This window comes from Chlorocebus sabaeus, chromosome 2, assembly GCF_047675955.1.
Source record: "Chlorocebus sabaeus isolate Y175 chromosome 2, mChlSab1.0.hap1, whole genome shotgun sequence".
NCBI lineage: Eukaryota > Metazoa > Chordata > Mammalia > Primates > Cercopithecidae > Chlorocebus > Chlorocebus sabaeus.
In genome coordinates, this window is record NC_132905.1 from 19,324,179 (window position 1) to 19,336,234 (window position 12,056).

Below are 12,056 nucleotides of genomic sequence, written 5' to 3' on the forward strand. Positions count from 1 at the left end.
GAACTTAATCAACTTACACCACCTCCTTGGGACTCAGTTTCCCTACCTAAAAATGGACTTGACAATACTCCTCACATTGCATGTTGCTATAAGGGCTAAATGAGCCAAGTGTAAGTGCTTAGCATACTGTCTGCACAGAGTGAACACCCTGTAAATGTTGAGCTGCTATTATTCATCTTTGTGTTCACTTCTAATTATTTCCTTAGGAAAAATTCCTAGAAGTAGAATTGCTGGATCAAAAAGAGTGCTTGTCTTTAGAATTTTTAAATACAGTCTGCCAAATTGCCCTCCAGAAAAGCTGTGTCAACTCACACAACTACCAGCTGTGCTTGAGAATACACTTTCACCACTCCCTCAACAATGAGTTTCGGAAGGAAGGAAGGAAGGAAGGAAGGAAGGAAGGAAGGAGAGAGGGAGGGAGGGAGGGAAGGAGGGAAGGAAGGAAAGAAGGAAGGAAGGAAGGAAGGAAGAAGGGAAGGGAAGGGAAGGAGGGAGAAAGGGAAGGAAGGAGGGACAGAAGGGAGGAAGGAAAGGAGGGAGGGAAGGAGGGAAGGAGGGAAGGAGGGAGGGAGGGAGGGAAGGCAAGAAGGAAGGAAGGAAAAGAAAAAAGAAACTTTGCCAATCAGACAAGGAAAAAAATACCCTTTGTTATTTTACTTTCTAATGAGGCTGAACACTTCCTTTTTTCATATTGGCCATTTGTTTTTCTTCATTTGGAAATTTGCCTAGTCAGATCTTTTACTGTTTTTTCTGTTGGGATGTGGGCTGGTCTTTCAATAACTGGACCACTACCCAAGTCAAGAAGTCTGTTCCACAGTTCCTGTGACAGGGCTCTGACCTTGGTCCCTGCCCCAAATTGTCACCTTGGTGTCTACCTGATTTGATGGCTCATCTAGGTTTGGGCTTCTGCTCCATTCTTGCCAAGACCCCTTGCCAACCTGAGATATACAGATGCCCAGAGCAACTAAGAAATCAGTGTCACTTTTTCCTTTAAATAAATGTTTGCTCAACATTTGTTTAGAAGAGAAGCTGGGTCATGCATGAAGCAACAACTGGGAAGGAAGACCTCTTGTGACAATACTTTGCATCATCTATTACAAGCAATTCAGCTCCGGCCCCAAACTTGCATTACTGGCTTAAAGGAATTAGAGTCCTGTAGTTAAGCATAGCTGTCTTTCTAGAAGGCAGTTTAACATCATCCTCCCTTCTCCTAATACTCCAAGTATTTATTTTAAAAGTATACTTAACCCCTGAACAACACAGGTTTGAACTGTGTAGGTCTATTTATGGGCAGATTTTTTTCAATAAATATATTGAAGTGTTTTTGAAGATTTGTGACAATTTGAAAAAACCCACAGATGAAACATACCCTAGAAATATCAAGAAAAGGAAAAAGGAAACATCATATGTCATCAACGTATGAAAATATGCAAATACTTATCTATTGTTTTCATTTACTACCATAAAATATACACACATCTATTATAAAAAGTTAAAATTCATCAAAACTTACACACAAACAGACGGTGCATGGCGCCATTCACAGTTAAGAGAAATGTCAACAAATGTGAAGATGCAGTATTAACTCATAATTGCGTAAAATTAGCTATAGTTAAAAAAATAGCCAAGTGTAGTGACATATGACTATAGTCCTAGCTACTCAGGAGGCAGAGGTGGGAGGATCACTAGAGCCCAGGAAATCGAGGCTGCAGTGAACTATGAACACACCACTGCACTCCAGCCTGTGCAACAGAGCAAGACCCTGTCTCAAAAAAAGTACAAACAAAAAACTGCAGTACATACTGTACTACTGTAATAATTTCATAGCCACCTCCTATTGCTATTGCTGTGAGCTCAAGGGTTGCAAGTTTCCACTTAAGATGCTGTGTGCCGCTAATCATCTCTGCACGAGCAGTTCATCTCTCCAGTAAATTGCCTGTGGCAGTAAAAAGTGATCTCATAAAGTTCTTAGGTATTTTTCGCTGTGTTTAGTGCAATGCCATAAACCTTGAATGACATCATGGAACCCATAACAAGTGCTACCAGTGATGCAAGAAGTACTCCCAAGAAGTGAAGAAAAATTGTGACATTATAAGAAAGAGTGGAATTGCTTGATATGTATGATAGGTTGAGGCCTGCAGCTTAGGTTGCCTGCCTTTTTCAGGCAGACAATTCATCTTGTAAATCAATAACATAAACTTATGGTTTCAATAAGTACAGTATGGTAAATATATTTTGTCTCTCATGGTTTTCTTTTTTCTTTTTTTTTTTTTTTTTTTGAATCAGGGTTTCACTGTGTTGTCTAGACAGGAGTGCAGTGGCGTGATCTCTGCTCACTGCATCCTTGACCTACCTGGGTTTAAGTGATCCTCCCACCTCAGCCTCCTATGTAGCTGGAACTACAGGCGCCTGCCACCATGCTCAGCTAATTTTTTTGTATTTTTTATAGAGACAGGGTTTTGTCATGTTGCCCAGGCTGGTCTCAAGCTCCTGGACTCAAGGGATCGTCCTGCTTTAGCCTCCCAAAGTGTTGAGATTGCAGGCATGAGCCTTGGCGCCCAGCTCATTGTCTTTTCTCTAGCTTACTATAAGAATATAGTATGTGATACATATAACATACAAAATATGTGTTAATTGACTGTTTACATTCTCAGTAAGGCTTGTGGTCAGCAGTATGCTATTGGTAGTTAATAGGAGTTTAGGGGAGGTTAAGTTATCCTCGGGTTTTCGACTGCACAGGGGTTGGTGCCCCTGACCCCCACAAAGTACAAGAGTCAACTATATCACCTTCAAATACCTATGATGATAGCCTTGAGAATACGTCAGGTTAATATGGTTTTCTCCATGTCATTTTATTTCTAAAATTCTTTTAGAGTCCCAGAGATGCTTTAGCACCTTCTGTAGGTGCCCATCTGACTAGTGCCTTACTGGTTCTGTTTGGTTTGGGTAGGGTCTGGATTTCTGGGGTCATCTCTTGCTAAAGAGGTGATCCAGGAGGCAGTGTCATGAAGGGAAGGGTATTGAAAACTTGGCTGAGAGTCAGGCACTGTGGCTCACATCTGTAATTCCAGCGCTTTGGAAGGCTTAAGCAGGAGGATCACTTGAACCCAGGAGTTCAAGACCAGCTACAGTAACATAATGAGACCCTCTTTCTAAAAAAAAATAAAATAAAATAATAATAATAATAATTCTCCAGGAGTGATAGCTCATTCCTGTAGTCCGAGCTACTCGGGAGGCTGAGGTGGGAGGATCCTTTGAATCATCCAGGAATTGAAGGCTGCAGTGAGCTATGATCACACCACTGCACTCCAGCTTGGGCAACAGAGCAAGATCCTGACTTCTAAAAAAATAATAATAATTTGCTTGGCATGGTGGTTCACGCCTATAACCCCAGCACTTTGGGAGGCTGAGGCAGGCAGATCACTTGAGGTCAGGAGTTCGAGACCAGCCTGGTTAACATGGTGAAACCCCCATCTCTACTAAAAAAACAAACAGACAAACAAAAACTAATAAAACTTGGCTGTTTTGGGAGAGGATACTATTTCCTCCTATTAAATTAGAGATTATTTTTTAAAGGAGAAAAAAAAGAAGGTTAAGAAAATGAATTATCTAGAATTAACCAAACATGTCAGAGAAAACCTACCAAAGGAGACAAAAGAAGACCTGGGTAAATGAAGAAATGTACTGTTTGTAGACGGTAAGAAATAGCAGTGTAATGGTGTCAATTCATGTTATTACCAAATATTTGGGGGAGAGGAATTAAATAAGCAAATAATGAAGTTTGCATGGAAGAATAAAGTTCCATGAATAGCTAAAAGAACTATTCTCAAAAATAAGAGCAGAGATAGGGGATCACCCTTCCAGATGTGGACTAATGGGACAAAAGAGAAGAATCCAGAAACACAACCGTGTATGTGGATATTTGGTATGTGATAGAATTGACAACAGAAATCGGTGAGGAAAAGATGGATTATTTTAATGGTGTTGGGGAAAATATCTGGTTGTATGGAAAAAATAAAAATAGATCCTATCTCACACCATATAAAACAAACTTCAGCTAGTTTAAGAAGCTAAAACGTTTATAGGCAAATCTTTATGACACTGGGTTAGTGAAACATTTCTTAAGTAAGAGACAAAAAGTCCAAACCATAAAGAAACTGGTGGTTTTCTGTTCTATAAATGACAACACAGACAAGCTAACAAATGATTAACAGACTAGGAAAGGTATTTACAGTATATTTTCAACAATAATCAAAGGACTTAAAATCTAAATTATATACGAAACTCAGCAGTAAATCAGCAAGAAAAAACCTGGCAACCCAATACAAAAAATAAGCAAACTCACTCTCTGAGAAACTCAGTTAGTGAATAAACATATAAAGAGAAGCTCAACTTATTAGTAATTAAAGAAAGAAAAATTAAAATAACAATGACTTGCTGCTTTATACTCATCAGACTGGCAAAAAGAAAAAAATATAAAACCAGGTGTTGGTTAGCGTGTAGGGCAATGATAATGTGTCTTGTAAATTAGTGTATCTACACTAAAGAGTAATTTCAAAGCATTTAGTGAAACCAAATATATTTTAATCCATCATTTTTCAAATTGTAGGTCATGACCCATCACTATGTTGTAAAACCAATTTGTGAGTTGTAATTAACATTTTAAAAAGGAAGTTGAATGAAATAGAATAAAACACATCAGAATACATTTCTAGTAATAAAGATAACAGCTATTTCATGAAACTTTTGTTTTACTTGTGTATGTGGAGATTGTGATGTAAAATGTGTTTATTATCATAGGTCACAATAAAAAAGTTTGAAAAACAATGTTAACCCTACCAACCAGCAAATCACTTCTGCATAGAAACCCTAGTAAAGATACAGGGACAAAGATATTCATTACCTCATTTTTTTTTTTTGTTGCCCAGGCTGGAGTGCAGTGGCTTGATCTCGGCTCACTGCAAGCTCTGCCTCCCGGGTTCACGCCATTCTCCTGGCTCAGCCTCCCGAGTAGCTGGGACTACAGGCACCCACCACCATGCCTGGCTAATTTTTTTATATTTTTAGTAGAGATGGGGTTTCACTGTGTTAGCTGGGATGGTCTCTATCTTCTGACCTCGTGATCCGCCCGTCTCAGCCTCCCAAAGTGCTGGGATTACAGGTGTAAGCCACTGTGCCTCATTGTTTATAATAGCGAAAGGATAGCAAAAAGTTGCGTTAGTCTGAAAACAAATTTTAAAAATGAAGATAAAATTTAACAGCAGTTAAAATGAATAGAGTTAATTTAACGCAAATCTCAAAAACAGTCTTGATCAAACTAGAAGAGGCAACAGAATAAAATATACAGTATGACAGTATTTACATGGGGTTTTTAAAATGCCCTTCCAAAGCAATATTATATATTGTTTGTGAACACATGTATATGTAAAGAAAGGTTTTAAAGGTGGCTTGTCTAAGTTCATACATTTAATACATCAGAGTGGGTGGCTATTAATGGCGTGTAATATGGTTTTGATATTTGTCCCCTCCAAATTTCATGTTAAATTGTAGTCCTCAGTGTTGGAAGTGAGGTGTGTTTGGATTGTGGGAGCTGATCGCTCATGAATGATTTAGCACCATCTCCTTGCTGATGAGTGAGTTCATGCGAGATCTGGTTGTTTAAAATCATGTGTCACTTCACCCCTCTCCTGCTCCCACTCTTGTCATGTGATGTGCCTGCTCCCACTTCACCTTCTGCCATAGACTATAAGCTTCTTCAGGCCCTCCCCAGAAGTTGAGCAGATACTGGGACCATCCTTGTACAGCCTGCAGAACTGTGAGCCAATTAAATCTCTTTTATTTATAAATTACCCAGCCTTAGATATTTCTCTGTTTTTTGTTTGTTTGTTTTGCTCTTTTTGTCCAGGCTGGAGTGCAATGGCACAATCTCAGCTCATTCTTGGGTTCAAGCAATTCTCCTGCTTCAGTCTCCCAAGTAGCTTGGATGACAGGCACACTCCACCGTGCCCAGCTAATTTTTGTATTTCACCATGTTGGTCAGGCTGGTCTCAAACTCCTGACCTCAGGTGATCCACCCACCTTGGACTCCCAATGTGCTGGGATTACAGGCATGAGTCACCATGCCTGGCGAGTATTTCTTTATAGCAACCCAAGAATAGCCTAACGCAGAAAATTTGTACTGAGGAATGGAGCATTGCTATAAAGATACGTGAAATGTGGACACACCTTTGGAACTTGATAATGTGCAGAGGGTGGAGGAGTTTGGAGGGCTCAAAAGAAGACAGGAAGATGAGGGAATGCTTGGAACTCCTTAGAGACTGGTTAAATGATTGTGACCAAAATACTGATAGTGATATGGACAGTAAAGTCCAGGCTGACTAGGTCTCAGATGGAAATGAGGAACGTATTGGGGACTGGAGTAAAGGTCATCTTGGTTACACCCTAGCAAAAAAACTTGGCTGTATTGTGTTCATGTCCTAGGGATCTGTGGAACTTAAGAATGATGACTTAGGGTATCTGGTGGAAGAAATTTCTAAGCAGTAAAGCATTCAAGACATGGCCTGACTGCTTCTAACAACCTATGCTCAGATGTGGGAGCAAATAAATGACTTAAGTTGGAACTTATATTTAAAAGGGAAGCAGAGTGTAAAAGTTTGAAATATCTGCAGCCTAGCCAAGTGGTAGAAAAGAAAAGGCCATTTTCAGAGAAAGAATCCAAGCAGGTTGTGGAGCAACCACTTGCTAGAGAGATTTGCATGAATAAAAAGGAGCTAGGTCCTGCTAGTTAAAACAAAGGGGAAAAGGCCTTGAAGGCATTTCAGAGATTTGTGAGGCAGCCCCTCTTATGACAGGCCAAGAGGCCTAGGAGGAAAGAATGGTTGTGCCCTGCTGCCCTGTGCCACACTGCACTATCCCAGGAGGTTGCTCCTTGCATCCCCACTGCTCCAGTCCTAGCCTCAGTTCAAGGGACCACAGGTGTAGAACCAGCTGCTGCCTTGGAAAGCACAAGCCACCATAAGCTGTGGTGACTTTCACATGATATTAAGCCTTTGGGTGCATGAAATGCAAGAGTGAGGGAGGCTTGGCAGCTTCCCCCTAGATTTCAGAGGATATGTGGAGAAGCCAGGGTGCCCAGGCAGAAGAAGCCTGCTGCAGAGTTGGAGCCCCCACAGAGAGTGTTTACCAGGGCACTGCTTAGAGGAGCTATGGGAAGGGGACCAACACCCACCAGACCCCAGAATGGTAGATTCACCACCAGCTTACACCCTATACCTGGAAAAGCCACAAGCACTCAACTCCTGTGAGAGCAGCCACATAGGCTGCAATCCACAAAGCCACAGGGGTGGCTTGCACCAGGATATACCTCTTGAACCAGGATGTGGGACATGGAGTCAAGGATTATGTTGGAGCTTTAAGGTTTCATTCCTGCCCTGCTGGGTTTCAGACTTGCATGGGGTCTATTACCCCTTTCTTATGGCTGATTTCTCCCTTTGGGAAAGGGAAATGGAATTCTATCTTGGGAGTAAATAACTTGTTTTACTTATAGGTGGAAGGAGATGAGTCTCGGATAAGACTCAGGACTTTGGACTTGATGTTGAAATGAATTAAGACTTTGTGGAATGGTTGTGAAGAGATGATTGTATTTTGCAATGTGAGAAGGACATGAGATTTGGGGGACCAGGAGCAGAATGATATGGTTTGGATATTGTCCCCTCAAAATCCCAGTGTTAGAGGTGGGGCCTTATTGGAGGTGTTTGGATCCTGGAGGCAGATCCCTCATGAATGACTTAATGCCATCCCTTTGATGATGAATGAGCTCACATGAGATCTAGTTGTTTAAAAGTTTGTGGCAGCCGGGTACAGTGGCTCATGCTTGTAATTCCAGCGCTTTGGGAGGTTGAGACAGGAGAATCGCTTGAGCCCAGGAGTTCTGACCAGCCTGGGCAACATAGTGAGACCCCATCTCTACAAAAAATAAAAGCAAAATTAGCTGGGCACAGTGGCATGCATCTGTAGTCCCAGCTACTTAGGAGGCTGAGGTGGGAGGATTGCTTCAACCTAGGAAGATGAGACTGCAGTGGGCTGATATTGTACCTCTGCTCTCTAACCTGGGCAACAGAGTGAGACCCTATCTCAACAAAACAAAACAAAAAATGTGTGGTACCTTCTCCCCCTCTCTTGCACATGCTAGTGCCATGTGACCATGCATACGCCTGCTTCACCTTCTGCCATGATTGTAAGCTTCCTGAGGCCTCACCAGAAGCCAGGCAGACATTGGTGCTATGTTTGTACAGCTTCCAGAACTGTGAGCCAATTAAACATCTTTTCTTTATAAATTACCCAGCCTCCAGTATTCCTTTATAGCAACTTAAGAAAGGCCTAATGTAGTGAGGAATGGAAGGTGTAAAATTATGGTATTGCTGGGCCAGGTGCAGTGACTCATGCCTGTAATCCCAGCACTTTGGGAGGCCAAGGCAGGGGGGGATCATTTGAGGTTGGTAGTTCGAGACCAGCCTAACTAACACAGAGAAACCCCATCTCTGTTAAAAATACAAAATTAGTCAGGCATTGTGGCACATGCCTGTAATCGCAGCTACTCAGGAGGCTGACGCAGGAGAATCGCTTGAACCCGGGAGGTGGAGTTTGCAATGAGATCGTGCCATTGCACTCCAGCCTGGGCAACAAGAGCAAAACTGCATTTCGAAAGAAAGAAAGAAAGGAAAGAAAGAAAGGAAAGAAAGAAAGGAAAGAAAGAAAGAAAGAAAGAAAGAAAGAAAGAAAGAAAGAAAGAAAGAAAGAAAGAAAGAAAGAAAGAAAGAAAGAAAGAAAGAAAGAAAGAAAGAAAGAAAGAAAGGAAAGAAAGAAAGAAAGAAAGAAAGAAAGAAAGAAAGAAAGAAAGAAAGAAAGAAAGAAAGAAAGAAAGAGAGAGAAAGAAAATTATGGTATTGCTGATGGCAGACCATGGAAAACAGAATCACAAAGAAAATTGCTAGTTTTAGAGAATGAGTATGGGAAATAATGTCATATGCTCCCGGAGAGTGAATGTCATATGCTCCTGGAGAGTGAAGATTGGTACAATGTCGTTAGAGGAAATTTGCCAAAACTTATTAAAAGCCTTCAAACCATGCAACATTTTGACCCAGCAGTTGTCCTGCTAGTGAAGTCATGGATGTGTTTAGTAATCTAATTGCAAAAGTATTTCTTTAAACTTTAACATGACAGCAAAAAACTGGTAACAATTTAAATGTCCAACATTAGAAATTAGTTAAATTATGTCACCTGTTGTTCAGAAACTTAAAATGATGAGATGGACATATATTTATTGCTGTGAGAAGACGTTTATGATAGAAAGCTAAGTGGAAAAATAAACAAAACACACGCCATAAAAGCACTTACAGTATAATCCCATTAGAAATATTCATATATCATATATGGTCCAAAAACACATCAGGTTTAAAAGTGGTTATTTCTGGGTGGTATGATTAAGGTGATTTCAATTTTTCAATTTCACTCGGCCTCCCGAAGTGCTGAGATTACAGGTGTGAGCCACCGCACCCACATGATTCCACATGAATTCAGTAGCAAGGATAAGGTTTTATGCTTATGGATTCCTAGGTCAGAGCACATGGCCCTCCCAGGGCAGAAGAGGTGTTGGGTACAGGTTGGGGATGAGTGGGAAAGGTCCTTAAACTAGGGTTACTTCTGAGGGCCCAGGTCCAAGTAAGACTCTGGATGATGATAATGGCTACCATTTATTGAGTTGTTACTATGTGCTATGTACAATGTTAATGCTTGATATACTTTATCTCCCAACTACTCTATGAAGTATATTATTTTCTCCGTTTCATAGATGACCAAATTAAAGCTCAGAGAGGTGAAGTGGTTTGCCCATTGGTACACAGCTAGTGACTTTCAGAGGTCAGATTTGAACCCATGGCTATCTAACTTAAGTTAAATGGGTCAGAGCTGGGAGGGTTTTCAGCAATCCTCCTATCCCATCCCCCTCCTGACATGTGGGGAAGCTGAGGCCCAGAGGGACAGAGGGGCTTCCCCAAGATCACAGTACAAACCTGTGGTAGAGCAGATTTTCATCTTGCACTAGGTTTCTAGACTCCAGCCATCTCCTTCTTCCAGGCTGGGTGGCATCAAAGGACAGGTTTAGATGTCAGGGTTGCTTGGTCAGGGGGAGGAGGTGTGCAGTAGAAAAAGGCTGTGGTTCCTGGAAAGACGAATCCACCTTTTCCACCCAGCCGGAGCCTCCCTTGGCTCAGGAGAGAAAGTGACCAGCTTGGGAAATGGCAGGTGGTTATTTTGAGCAGCCTAGCCTACTTTCCCATTCCCAGGAGACTGGCGGCAAAGCATACTCCCACCCTGAGGGTGGTCCCGAGGGGGATTCTGAGCCTAATCCATGTTACTGAAGTCACAGATAACAGGAAGCTTGCAGGTAACCCTGGTCCAAGTAACACACTTATGCTGTAATTATTTACTAACTATGGATACTAACTCCTTTTTTAGGTGAAAAATGTACTTAAAATTATCTTATTCCAAACAATACATGCTCATGGTAAAAAAAAAAAAAAAAAAAAAAAAAAAAAAAAAAAAAAAAAAATTCATATCCTAGAGAAGGGCATAAAGCAAAAGACACGGACTACCACCTAGACGTTTTCAGTCTTGTGTACCTAAGGGAATCACCAATAATAGCTTCCTGTGTATGGCTCCTGAAATCTGTGTGCCCATTCAAAGATTTATATTTAAATGCCTACATACATATGTATTTCGGACACAGATGGGAGTGCACTATACATACTGTTCAGACATTGCTTTCTTATTTCATTATATATCTAGGCTATCAGTGCCAAATCCATCCACCTCGTTCATTTTAATGACGATAGAATTCCCCTATATGGATGTATCATAGTTTATTTTATGGGTACCTGGCTTATTTTCAATCTCTTGCTATTATAAACAATGCTACAAAACATTCTTTGTGCATTATCTTCCTGCATATGTGCAAGTATATATGTAGAATGTAGAATAAATTCCTAGAAGTGGAATTGCTCTGTTCAAATGGTGAATTGCTAAGTTAAATGGTTTGTGAATTTAAATATTTTGATAGACACTAACAAATTAATCTCCAAAGTTTTCATCAATTAATATATACTCCCACTAACAATGTGTGACTGTGTCTATTTCTTCACTCCTTTCCCCATACAGTTTATTTTCAAGCAACTTCTTTGTTAGACTGATGGGTAAATAATGATGGCTTGCATTTGTTTTTATGTTTTTTTGGCTTTTTTTTTGAGACGGAGTCTCACTCTGTTGCCCAGGCTGGAGTGCAGTGGCTTGCATTTGTTTTAACTGACATTCTGTTAATAGTGAGAAATACTGAATAACTTTTTCCTGTTTACATGTCATTTGTATTTTTTTTTTTCCTGTGAATTGCCTTTTAAGAGCCTTTCTCCGTTTCCCACAGGAGTGATGGCCTTTTTTGTACTGTTTTGCAAGTGCTCTTTACATATGAAGGTAATCCAACTTTTTTTTTTGGCCTTTAAAAGAACTTACTGGGCTGAGCACAGTGGCTCACGCCTGTAATCCCAGCACTTTGGGAGGCCACGGCTGGCGGATCGCGACGTCAAGAGATCGAGACCATCCTGGTCAACATGGCAAAACCCCATCTCTACTAAAAATACAAAAATTAGCTGGGTGTGGCAGGTGCAACTGTAGTCCCAGCTACTCGGGAGGCTGAGGCAGCAGAATCGCTTGAACCAGGGAGGCGGCAGTTGCAGTGTGCCGAGATCGTGCCACTGCACTCCAGCCTGGCCAACAGAACAAGACTCCATCTAAAACAACAACAACAACAACAACAACAACAACAACAACAACAAACCAACCAAACAAAAAATCTTACTGTAGTTTTAGAATGTTTTGGGGTTTGATAGTGCTCATGATCACTCATTATCCTTCCCTACTTTCATCAACTGTACATTTTCCCAGCAATTTTCCATGTGAGTTGTATAATTAGCTTGCCTAGTTCCAAAGGTCCTTTCCCAAACTTT